Below are 13,590 nucleotides of genomic sequence, written 5' to 3'. Positions count from 1 at the left end.
ACAGAACTAATATATTGAGTCAAAAACAAAAAAAATCTGCATATGCCTAAAAACACTTAATTTTACAACTTCTTTTTTTTAATTTTTCATGGTTAAAAAAGGCATCACAATGTAGAGAAAAGTAGATAAAATGAGAGTCAGGGGGTGAGATATAAGAGTTGACTATGTCTGTAACTAGTTGTGTCATTTGGACAAGTCATTTAACCTTTCTGGGACTCAACTTCACCTATGTAAGCAGCCCTGAGGCACAATGGTTGCTAACCAGAAGGTTGGCAATTCAAACCCACCCAGGAACTCTGCAGGAGAAAGACCTGGTGATCCGATCCCATAAAAATTACAGCCTAGAAAACTCTATGAGGCAGTTCTACTCTGTGACACAGAGTCACTATGAGTCAAAAATCAACCCAAGAGCATCTAACAACACATAATGGGAAGACTGAAAAAGACATCCACTAAAGTCTCTTCAAGCCCTTAGTGTCTATGACTTGATGACACTAAACTGAGGTAGTCAATGTAACCAATACTTTAAAAACAAAATCATTGCCGTCGAGTCAATTCGAATCATAGCAACCCTATAGAACAGAGTAGAACTGCACCATAGGATTTCCAAGGAGCTACTGGTGGATTCGAACTGCCAACTGCTTGGTTAGCAGTCAAGTTCTTAACTACTGCACCACAAGGGCTCCCTAATCAACACTTAGCATGCCCGTTATATTCACTTATTTTACACACTATACCCACCCAGTGCTGTCGAGTCGATTCCAACTCATAGCTTACACACTATAGATGACATAAAACAAACCTTTAGATCACCAAAGAAAATATACAAATGGCCAGTAAGCACATGAATAAATGCTCAACGCATTAGTCATCAGGAAAACACAAATCAAAACCACAATGAGATACCACTTCACTGCCACTAGGATGGCTAGCATGACTATTATCAAAAAACAGAAAATAACAAGTGCTGGTGAGGATGTGGAGAAATTGGAAGCCTCATTCATTGTCGATGCGGTTGTGAAATGCTGTGTTGGTGAGGATGTGGAGAAGTTGGAAGCCTCATTCATTGCCGACGGGGTTGTAAAATGGTGTAGCTACTGTGGAAAACAGTTTGGCAGTACCTCAATAAATTACATACAGAACTACTTTATGACCCACCAATTCCACTCTTAGGTATATGCCCAAAAGAATTGAAAGCAAAAATGCAAACAGTACTTATACATCAATGTTAATTGCAGTATTATTCACAGTAGCCAAAAGCTGGCAACAACCCAAGTGTCCATCAATACATGTGGTATACACATACAACAGAATCTTATTCAGTCATAAAGAGAAATGAAGTTCTGATACATGCTATGACATAGATGGACCTTGAAAACATAATGCTAAGTCAGACATAAAAGGACAAATATCGTATGATCCCACTTGTATGAAATATCCAGAAGATGCAAATGCACAGAGAACAAAGTTAATTCGTGATTACCAGAGACAGCTAAGAGGGAATAATGGGGTGGTGCTGGGGGGCTGGGGGTGGATTGCTTAAGGGGTACAGATTTTTGTCAAGGGTGATTTTAAAAAATTGGAAATGGATAGTGGTGATTGTTCTACAACATGGTGAATGCAATTAATGTCACTGAATTGCACATGTAAAAATGACTGAAATGGCAAATGTTTTGGCATACATATTTCACCACAATAAAAATTAAAAAAAAAAAAGACACTCAAATATCCAGCTGTAAAAAAAAAAAAAAAACAAGTTCTACACATTTTGTCCTTCACACCACTTTTTTTCTTGAGCTCCATCAATCCTCTGTAATCTCAATTTTCCAACACAGACCTTTCACTCCATTCAACCTAATTTGCGTAAAACTTCCCTTAAAGACCATTCCTACTCCTGGACCTATTCATTGTATATAATTCAAAATCACCTAATCTAGTGGCCTTCCTTAAGCTTTTTTCTTTTACTTGCCGCTTTCTTCACATTGACTTGATTTCAACATTAATCTCAATCCAAAAAATAATTACCAAATGACAATGATTTTTATATTACAATTTAAGAAAAGGCTGTATGTGCTTTATGAGTTCTATTTGTAAGATTAACCAGTTACCGTTGAGTCAATTCTGACTCACGGCAACCCCACAGTGTGTCAGAGTAAAACTATGCCCCATAGGGTTTTCAAAAGCTGATTTTTTTAGACTGCCAGGCCTTTCTTCTGAGATGAGTCACTTCCAATCTTTTTGTTAGCAGTCAAACGTGTTCACCTTTTGAACCACCCAGGGACTCTCTGTAAGATTACTGTGTGCTTACTGGAGTCCCCAAGTGGTACAAACAGTTAACAAGATCGGTGCTAACCAAAAGGCTAGGGGTTCAAGTCCACCCGGAGCTATCTCAGAAGAAAGGCCTAGCACTCTACTTCCAAAAAAATCAGCACTGAAAACAATATGGAAACTTGTATACCATGTTCACTACAGCACTTTCCACAGGAGCCAAAAGATGGAAACAACCAAACTGTCCATCAACAGACAAACAGAAAACAAAATGTGGTACATATATACAAAGGAGTATTACTCAGCTCAGGAGTAAAGAGAAATAAAGTCCTGATGCATATCAAACATGGCTGAACCTCAAAAACATGCTCAACGAAATAAATCAGTTGCAAAAGGACAAATACTGTGCCATCTCACTTACATGAAATAAGCATATACATAGAAGCCAACGTTTACTAGTGGTTACCAGAAGTGAAAGGGAAGGGGGGAGTTTCTGCTTAGGGGACACTGAGTTTATGTTACTAGTGGTGGAACGATTTGGAAAAGAATAGCGAGAATGGTTGCACAACTTGAAGAATGTAATCAGTGTCACTGAATTGTACACGTAGAAATTGTTGAGTTGGTGTATGTATTGTTACGTATATTTTCACCACAATTTTTAAAAAATGGAAGAACCAAAACCCTATGGAACACAGTTCCACATGGGGTCACCATGAGCTGGAATTGACTTGACGGCAAATGGTTCTTTTAACTGGTGAATGATTTTAAGATTCAGGATTTTTAGTGTTAAATAGATAACATGAATTAAAAATATCAATATGAACTCATGTTTGTAAAATTCTATATGTTCTAGGTCTTTTCAGAGAAATGGCCTATGAGCAAGGTCAGCCTAGCAGCAATAAGCACTCCTAGAATTCAAAGTTTCATCTGCTTGGAGAAATAGCTGATCCCAGGTCTGACTCAGGCAAGGTACAAAGTGAGCCTGGGATAACTTTCTGTGCCAAAGAGCAAGGAAGGCTCACAGAGATTAATGATCTTTGCCAAAAGGACACAGGAGCTGGCATGAAGGAGCTTCCATTAAAAACCAAACCCTTTGCTGTTGAGTTACAGAGACCCTGTAGGACAGAACTGTCACATACGGTCTCCAAGGCTTTAATTTTTACGGAAGCAGACTGCCACATCTTTCCCCTACAGAGGGGCCAGTGGGTTTGAATCACCAACCTTTCGGTTAGCAGCCAAGCACTTAACCACTGTGTCACCAAGGCTAGAAAGAGCTCCCAATGCCTAAAATTACGACAATTTAAGCAACAAAGAAAAAGATGAAATGATAGTAAATTTAAAAACCCATAATAAAATGAAAATCCCAGAATCTATAATGATACTCAAAACAGTTAAAAATACAAATCAAAACGAGAAGAAACCCTTTTCATTTATTACATTTTGAGTAGCTACTGGAATAACTCTTTACTCTGAAAACTGGTCAAGGGGAAGATTATTTATCCTGCTTTTCATGGAGGAACTATATTTCAGAGTAACCAAACAGCTCTACTTCATAAGGTAAAGCTCTACTATACAGAAGAGCACCAGTTAATAAATGTAAAAGGAAGGACAGAACTAGAAAAATCACATTTTGCAATCACTAATGTAATTACTGATGTAGGCAAGGATTAACAAATAACACTAAGCCAGTAGGTGAGTAGTTGATGAGGAACTGACCTTTCTTATTAAGCCAAATAGCATCACACAAAACACTTTCGAACATAAGGAGACAAACACAACTGAACAGTAGGCAGAAAAGACTATCATCACCCAATTTCAGTAGTCAATCTCAGCATCACCAAGTGAGTCAAGTACAGATTATGTAACTTCCAATGTGATCCAAAATAAAAGACACATCATCTACGATAGCCAAGTATCTTGAACCTAGATCCACCAAACCTTTATATATGAAATCTAACTTACAGGAAATATATGTGGAAGAACAATCTAAATGATATTATTAAGAAGTAAACTGGGCAGATTCGAAAGGCACCATATGGTCTATAGGATAAGGCTCTGTCTCTTCAATAAGTCAGTATTTCAAAAGATGGGTTGGGAGAGTCCAATGTCTAAAAAGACTTAAAGGTCCCTGCACCCAGGTGGCACAAGGTACGATACTGGTATGAATATTGTTTTGCAACAAACCAGACAAAAAGGACATTTTTAAGCCAACTAGACATATGTAGATAAAAAGGATATACAATAAGACATTAACACAAGCAATCTCTAGATGGTGGGAATGTATTTTTTTTCTTTCACATTTTTTGCCTGTTTTATATTTTTTATTTTTGCTATAGCGTACCTGGCACTGTTTCTATAATCAATTTTTTAACTTGTTCGCTTTATAACTATTTCCAAGTCTATTTAGTAACTGTCACAACAAAATACCATCTTGTCCTATGTGACTTAGAATCAGCTCTGTAAGTCATTTTTAAAAAGTGCTGATTTTCTACACAAAAAAAGTTATAAGAATAACAGCATCTAAGACTTAAATAGCATTACTACGGGCCCAGAACAACTTTTGTCACTTTAAGAACACATAAATTCATCCCCAACCTCAAAGGGTTCTTATACTATAAGGGCTCCCAAAGAAAGATAAAAATGTAGCTTTCGTTCGATTATCAAAATGTTTTGGGGTTTTATAGACATTCAAGAGAAAAAAAGCAGAAGACTGGAGATTCAAAATCAAGCCTAAGGCAGGAGCGATTCCTGAAATGGAATATTTTTGATTTCTTAACTCTACCCTCAAGCACAAATGGAAGAAAATGGGAAATAACAGAAAAAAATGAAGCACCAGAAGTAGCAGCCAGAATAAATAGGTCTCAACCCACCTGGAGCAAAGGAGAATGAAGAACACCAAAGACACAAGGTAAATATGGGCGCAAGAGACAGAAACGGCCACATAAACCAGAGATTCCATCAGCCTGAGCCCTGAAAAACTAGATGGTGCCTGGCTACTACCGATCACTGCCCCGACAGGGAACACAACAGAGAATCCCTGACAGAGGAGAACAGTGGGATGCAGATCTTAAATTCTCATAGAAAGACCAGGGTTAATGGTCTGACTGAGACCAGAGGGACCCTGACGGTCATGGTCCCTGGACCCTTTGATAGCCCAAGATCGGAGCCATTCCTGAAACCAATTCTACAGACAGGGATTGGCCTGGACTATAAGATAGACAATGATGCTGGTGAGGAGTGAACTTCATGGCTCAAGCAGACACATGAGACTATGCGGGCGATTCCTGTTTGGTGGCAAGATGAGAAGGAAGATGGGTACAGGAGCTGGTGGAATGGACACGGGAAATACAGGGTGGAGAGGAGGAATGTGCTGTCCCATTAAGGGGAGAGCAGCTGGGAGTGCACAGTGGGGTGTGTATGGCTTTTTGTGTGAGAGACTTACTTGATTTGTAAACTTTCACCTAAAGCACAATTAAAAAAAGTTAGCAGCAGAGAACTCAAAATAGCAACAACCACCAATCTGGAATTCTTACCCAAAAAATTAAAAATACATTTTAGTCAAAAATATAAAATGAAATCACTTAAGTTTTTCCGAGCAGTGCAACAAAAAGTTATATTTTATTCAAAGAAAGTACTTGTAATTATTACTACTAACAAACTCACCTAACCTAAACCATTAATTTCAGTGAGAATGCTAGCAAGATTTTTCTCCTTATAGAAATATAAGTACAAAGCCCCTTGAAATATGGTCATTTTAACCAGGACTAGATTCAAATTTACTCTTGTATTATGAGTACTAATTAATAAAGTAAATAAGGTTATAAAGGACTTAGTTAACTTACTCAAAACAAATTGTCGGTAACTGTACACAGACGAATGGTACAAACAATTTGACATGCTCACTGCTAACCGAAAGGTTAGAGGTTCAAGTCGAGCCAGAAGTGCCTTGGAAGACAGGCCTGGCCATCTACTTCCAAAAAATTAGCCACTGAAAACTTTATGGAGCACAGATCTACTCTGACACACGAGTCACCATGACTTGGAATTGCCTCCATATAACTGGTTGTTTTGTACATACATATACACACACAATAAACTCAGTTGGCCCCCTCCTTCATTCACTTATTCAAACATATGGTCATTCTGTGAAAGGGACACTGAGGATATAAGTCTAAGTAAGTAAAGATCACTGCCCTCAAGGAGTTCCTATTCTATGAGGGAAGACAGATACACAGACCTATAACTGTGCCCAAATGCTCTATTATATATAAGATTGAGAGACAGACTAATTCTGTGTGGGCACAGATAAAGCTTCACAGAGTAGGTGGCACGCTACATCTTATGAGGTAAGTCAGACATCAACAGAGAAAGAAACAAGAGCAGTCAGAACATTCTGAACAGAGGACAGACCAGAGATAATGGAAATGCATGAACTATTCAGAAAAAAAAACAAGCAGTCAAGTGCGACTCACACACAAATCTATGCAGACATGGCAGGACTGACAGAGGATTAGGTCTACTTCTAAGGGTGCCATGACAGAGTTCAACTTAACTAACAGTCAAATGCTAGGGGCAACATAGGAGCCCCTTGCAAAGCAACAATCTATGGCCCTGTTCCTGCCTAGGAAGTCAGTTATTGTAAGATTTCACGTTCCTCAGATTCTTCCCTTCCCTAATCATACAGCTTGAGATTTTACCCAGCACTTTGGCATCCATAAGTTAGAAAAATATAGAAAACTACTATCTGTTGAGTATCATGTGCCAAATACTTTCACATTTAATCCTAACAATCCCAAGAGGTAAATATTACCATTTTATAGATAAAGAAACTAAGGGTCAAAAAGAGTAATCTGCCCAAAGTCTCCAAGCCGATCAGCAGTAAGCTATGACCCAAGCTCGCTAGTATCCGACACCGAAGCCCAAGCTTTTGTACTGTGCTGTCTCACAAGGGGAAACTGAGACTTCTTCCATTTCCAAATCAATAATAAAAACACAAAATTTTCAAAGGAAACAGGTTCAAGTAAAAGTGATTCACAAACCAAATGTTAAAACTTCAAAAAGAGAACACAAAAACCTAAACTAGTGATGTCAGCAACTACCTGAGTGCTGAATTTTAAGGTAAACACTTCTTATGCCAAAAATCATACCATGTTATACTTCTTGAAGTCAGAGATGTCAGCAGGCAAATGATCAGGCCCCCTTCAAAAAAAAAATCATAACAATAAAATCTCTCTAATATACTTTTTTGCTTCTCCATATATTACAGTTCTTATACTTTTTTAGACAATTTAAAGCATATAACTGAACTAAAAAAAGAAAAATACTAAGGATTTCTAACACACAAAAAAACTGAACTTGTATTTACTGATTATTATTCTGAGTAAGTACAGCATTTAATATAAAACCGCATTTAATGACTTATAAGAATCAAAAATTGACCCGACAGCAACCAGTACTGATCTTGCTGGCCTCATGGTTAGGAACATATCTAGAGCCAAGCTGCCTAGGCCTAAACTCCAGTTTCATTTACTCTGTAACCTTGGACATGTTACATACTGTATCTGTGCCTCGGTTTCCGCCTATGTAAATGGGGCTAGTAAAAATACCTAACATGTGGCGTTATTAGAAGATTAAACAATATATGATCAATGCCTAGAACACATTTATTTGTCACCAACTGAACAAATGGTACAGCACTATACCATAAGAGTGCACCGTAACTATTTTTTCCCAATGACGCTGACTTGTTGAATAACCTAATCCTTCTAAAGAACATCAAAGCCTAACAGAAACTTTAACTCTTAATTCTTTTCTATTAATTTTACTTACAGGGATTTATTTTAACTTGAGAACATACATAAAATATCCCCCTCCCCCCCAAAAAAACCTTCTTTCCTTACAGTATCAGAGACTACTGTATATGAATAAAGAGATGGAAGAAATGCATACATGGTACTTTCACTCCTGCCCAGGCTGGATGGCACCATAACTACAAGAAGTGAGATACACTGACAGTCTTTTCTCCTAATCACATTTGAGCAAACATTTTCATTCTTCCTAACTGACGTATAACTTACATACAATAAAATACAAAGATGAGTTTTAAAATTGTATATATTGTGTATGGACAATCTTGAACCAGGTGCTACGACAATCCTTTCTCACATATACTGTCCAAAGGAAATGGTAATTTAGTTCTGAAGTCTATCTATAGAAGTCAATTTAATGCATAATATAGCTGACCTATGTATTATGGAAGAATGTGGCTACTCTATAAGCTAAATTAATTTTTATTGGTTGGCCTAAGCATCCCATCATGACCTAAAACACTAAAAATATGTCCCAAGTTTCAACTAATTAACAAAACACCTTTTAGAAAGCATCTTCTGAGTTGAGATCTAAATAATGTCTGCCTTACCTCAAATTTTTATTTGACCCTAAATTAATGGGGTTTATACTATAAATTTGACTACAATTTTCAAATAGAGTGAAATAAGCAAAAAGAGCTCCCCAAACTTTATAATGTGCTCCTGGCATGTATACTGAATCTTATTTTATGTATGATGGCTAAAGTACAAAAAAACAACCAAACCCACTGCCATTGAGTTGATTCTGAACCATAGCAACCCTATAGGACAGAGCAGAACTGCCCCATAGAGTTTCCAAGGAGCACCTGGTGGATTTGAACTGCTGACCTTTTTGGTTAGCAGCTGTAGCTCTTAACCACTATACCACCAGGGTTTCCAGAAAAAGTATAGCAGTTGTAAAAAGCTTTTTTGTAGTGCTCAAGATAACATACAGGTATGCTTATCCCTAAACTAATTATAAACTAAAATATAGTGCTAGTATACAAACCAGTAACTACATTTTTTCTGTCATAATTATTTTAAGGAAAATTATTTCCACAGTTCACAGATTAGCTTTTTTTTTTTAATTCTAGTTAATTAAAAGATATGGTAACAATATGAAGCTATAACACACGTAAAAAATGACTGCCCCAAAAAAAAGTGATATACAGATTTAGAGAGGTAGCAATCAAAAGGCAAATCTGAAGTTACCTGGCTTACAAGAGGAACACTAAACTAATCCCTCAGCAGGGGCAAAGGAATGAAAAAGGTCAGATTAACAAGACAACAGCAATCTAAAAGCAAGTTAGCAAATACCAGGACTTCATTTAATTTTATTTCCCAGGAATTTCCAGAGCTTTTCCCCCTTTCTGGCAGTGATTGCAACCAACAGAAAGTTAAGGCTCATTCGAAGACAGGTAAATTCTTCCACTGATTCATAAACATCAGGTTTACATTTCTTTCATCAGATTTTAAGAAGTCTACATTTAAGAAATACTTTCCAAATATGTCACGGTTACATTCATATTATCAACCTTTCTAATAAAATTGTCCTTTAAGTACCAGACACTCTCATGGACTTCTACAGCTTTCTCATTTAATGAAAGATTTTCTACTTCTTATTAGATTTTATTTTTCCCTATTAAGTGTGTTGAACATTGATGGGCTCTGGTTTCTCAACCGAAGATTTAGGTTGGAATGAAAGCAGAAATAGGAGTTCCTTCAATTTACCAGCTGATAAAGTGCTAATTTTCATTATCTGAAACAATTTGTCCTGAGATATAAAACATATAATCATTCCTACACAGACTCAAATCTTACTGTATAAAGGGAAAAAGGGTGCATAGGTAGGAAAGCTTGAACTATAGAACTGTTAAGAAGAAGAGTGCTCCAAAAAATGAGGGTTGTAAGAATGAAGTAAGAAAAGCCAGGAACACAGGATACAGGGATTAAAAGGAAATTTTAAATATTTACAAGGTGTCAGGTCCAGTAAGCACTTAATGAATATTGTCATTTAATACAGAAACCAAGGTTCTACTCCCAGTTTTGCAATATAAAGCCTATGACTTCAGTTTAGTCACCTGATCGCTGAGTCTCAGATATTTTTGTTTTGTTTTTCTGTAAAACAATCCTAATACCACTTGCTGTAACTTTTTCATTGGTTGTTTGGAGAATCAAGTAAGGTATCTGAAAATAACTTTTAATCTATACAACTGCAAAAGGCTCTACAACTGTAAATAAGGTACCATATTTTAGAGGTTGTATAAGTTAGAAATGTAGTTTAAATGTCTCATTACAAGGCAATTCAATACGGTGTTTTTATAAGCTAATTATGAAAAAAGGAATTCTAGTATATTAATTAACTTAAATTCACTTCAGTATAAATTATAGCTTTCTTTTAACACTTCTTAGTTATCTGCTAGCAGTGCCAAATCCAAAAGGAAAACTGACTGCCAAGTGATCTATGAACACTACTGAAGTTTTTTACTTCTCCAAATATTTCTAACTTCATGTCTTTCTTTTGCCTTTTTCATGTTATATGAACTTTTCATGACTAAAACGTCTACACACAATTTTGATCTGAAATAGGAATATAGCTCTCACTTTCTAAATTGAAACATCACACTCTTCAAAGGTAACATGAAGAACCGTTAGCAATTCATCTTCTTAGTAGCAATTCTATGAGTCATTTGGCAAGAAATCTGGAACAAGGATCTATGAAAATGTACCTTTCAATCCAGCAACCCCACTGGAGCAATATACTCCAAGAAAATCAACAATAAAAAAATAAACTATACAAAGATAGTAATAATAATGCCATTTAAAAGAAAAAAAAAAAAAAGAAGCCCTAATAACAATGCAGTAAGCAAACCATGGTATTCAGCCTGACCGCATATTACCTATACGGTTTTAAAAAGGACAAGTGCCACCTGAAACATAAAAATTGCGAAAAACCAGACCACAGTATGAAAACACTGATTACATCTATGTGCATATGTACATTAACCTGTGCGTATGTACATCAACCTGTGTGTACATGTGCCTATGTACATTAACCTGTGCATATTACATTAATATGCACATATGTACATGTGTACATTAACAAACAGAAGAAGACAATTTCTCGTGACAAACATTTGAATTTTTTTTCCAATAATGCAACTTAAAGATAAAAAGTACCATTACACTTGGATAAAATAAATTTAATTTTTAATTTTAAATGTTTCAATTCTAAATTTTTATTATTTAAATTTAAGCAAATTAAAACCACAGAAAAAATCTTAAGTCACTGATAATGCTAGCAACAATCTAAAACCCAAACTATAATTTACTTAGTATATTAGCTGAGGGGATTATTAGTCTCTGAACTAATTTAATCAACTTTTCTTCAAAGTATTTTTTTTCAAATAGTTGTTTATTAATGAAATAGTGTATCTACCACTGTTCAAACCTACATCTGTGAACTTTTAAAAATTTAAGTTGCCCAACTAAGTGGTTTTAACGAGTGTACCAAACAATTACCTTCTTCCTAGGTCTCTGGATGAATACGATAAGACTGGTTTCCTGTTTCAGAGCTCTGCTGCTATTAAAACACACACTCACTCTCACTCACACACACACACACGCACACACACTCACACAGACACCCCTAAGGTTTTGCTCTCATTTAAGAAAATCTAGGATTGATCACAGATCAAACAAAATACGGATCTACATAACAGCTTTCAAAAAGATTAGCAGTGCAGCCACCTGCATCAGACATACTTGAATTAAGCTAAATGCTAACTCTTAATAATTAATGTTCTACAACAAAACTGTAATGAAGTACATGAAAGAATATATAAGTTAAAATTTTAATGTTGATATTTAAGCGAATTCAGCACTACCATAAAGTACATAAGAGTACCTTTAAGGTTTTAATCTTTGTATTCATTGTTAGATTTATAAGATACTTATGAAATATCATTTCACTATAAAAGCCATACCTTTATCATTTATTTTACCAGAAATGATTACCTAAAACACGGTATTTTCGCTACTCTATAATTATGCAAAAAGACCTAAGGTCTCTAACGTTTACAGCAAAAAGACAAACAGGTAAGGTGCAGAGATGCCATGGGACATAGTAGTTTGAGAATAAAGGTCTAGTAATATTTGGTGAAAATTCACCCAGTATTAGCAAACTGCATTCTGGAAAAATAGTAGATTCCAAGGTTTCCATCTATGCTAAATCTTCCAGATGCAACCATGAGCTAATTTAACAATATTCAAAAGCTACCACAAAAAAATGTGTGAAGAAACCAAAGTTCTAATACAAATACGTCTCTAACAAGTAGGGGTTTTTTCCTAGCAATTAAATCAAAACTACAAAACATTCAAATTTACTGATAACAATAAAAATTTACCTTTCAAAGCCCCTGTTAATTTGAAACCATCTTAAAAGGGAAAAGCTCCAAATGAGAGTATGCTAGATGACTTCATTTTATATTTAGATTTAATATAACATAAGTCTCTTTACTTCATACTTTAAGTCTAGAAAATCATTTGAAAAATGACTTGCTTTTTTTCCCACTGGCAAAAATAGTTTTTTCTTAAATTCAGTATTTTAGTAGAGAAAAACAACATGAACTGGAAATACATGTGGCTTTTAAAATATCAAGGCACACATATTAGCATTCATTACTATATTGATAAGAATCATATTACTGATAATTGCCTTGTCCTAACATTGTAAAATATCATTTGGCATAACAAAGTTCTCAAGAAAAACAAAACAATGTCAACATAATAAACAAAACAAACTAGACTGAATTAACCAGATCCTACTAGGCCCAATGTGCAGTTTTTAAGGACTTCTACCGAGTGGAAATGGACTAGACGGCACCTAACAACAATAACGTCTAACCTGATAAAACCAAACGTGCAACTTGGGGTGAAAAGAAAGTAAGTTATAGAAACAACTTGCGTACTAGCTCAAAATGCCACAGGAGAATTTTTACTAGAATACTGGCAAGAAATACAAGTCAATAGGAGAAGCTGACAATCTGAGAAAAAGCAAATCTTAACATAATTAATATTAAAACAGTTCCCTAAGTTCTGTAGTAATGAATTCCTTTATCAACTTTTTAGGAATTAGAGTTCAAAAAATCACTATCTTATATAGATTAAGGAAACCCTGGTGGTGTAGTGATTAAGTGCTACAGCTGCTAACCATGAGGTCAGCAGCTCAAATCCGCCAGGCGATCCTTGGAAACTCTATGGGGCAGTTCTACTCTGTCCTGTAGCGTCGCCATGTAGCGTCGCCATGAGTCGGAATCGACTTGAGGGCAGTGGGTTTGGTTTTTTATATAGATTAATACTCAAAACAGAAATATTCAAACAATCTACTAAAAGCGAAATGCCTAAAAGCCAGGGTTTCATTACACAATCTTTAGTTCTCAACTAGTACTTTTGTATTTTAGCAGAGAAAAATATA

General features: G+C 35.7%; 1 protein-coding gene across 1 annotated transcript in view; it reads right to left on the bottom strand.

The window, feature by feature from the left end:
- The window catches only part of PTEN (phosphatase and tensin homolog), a 108,381-nt gene that overhangs the window by 82,980 nt on the left and 11,811 nt on the right, over positions 1-13,590 (bottom strand). The gene's annotated exons all lie outside the window — the stretch shown is intronic.

This window comes from Elephas maximus, chromosome 16 (genome assembly GCF_024166365.1).
Source record: "Elephas maximus indicus isolate mEleMax1 chromosome 16, mEleMax1 primary haplotype, whole genome shotgun sequence".
In the NCBI taxonomy this organism is placed as follows: Eukaryota; Metazoa; Chordata; class Mammalia; order Proboscidea; family Elephantidae; genus Elephas; species Elephas maximus.
Note: the sequence above shows the minus strand (reverse complement) of the source record. Positions and strands in the feature narration are given on the sequence as shown.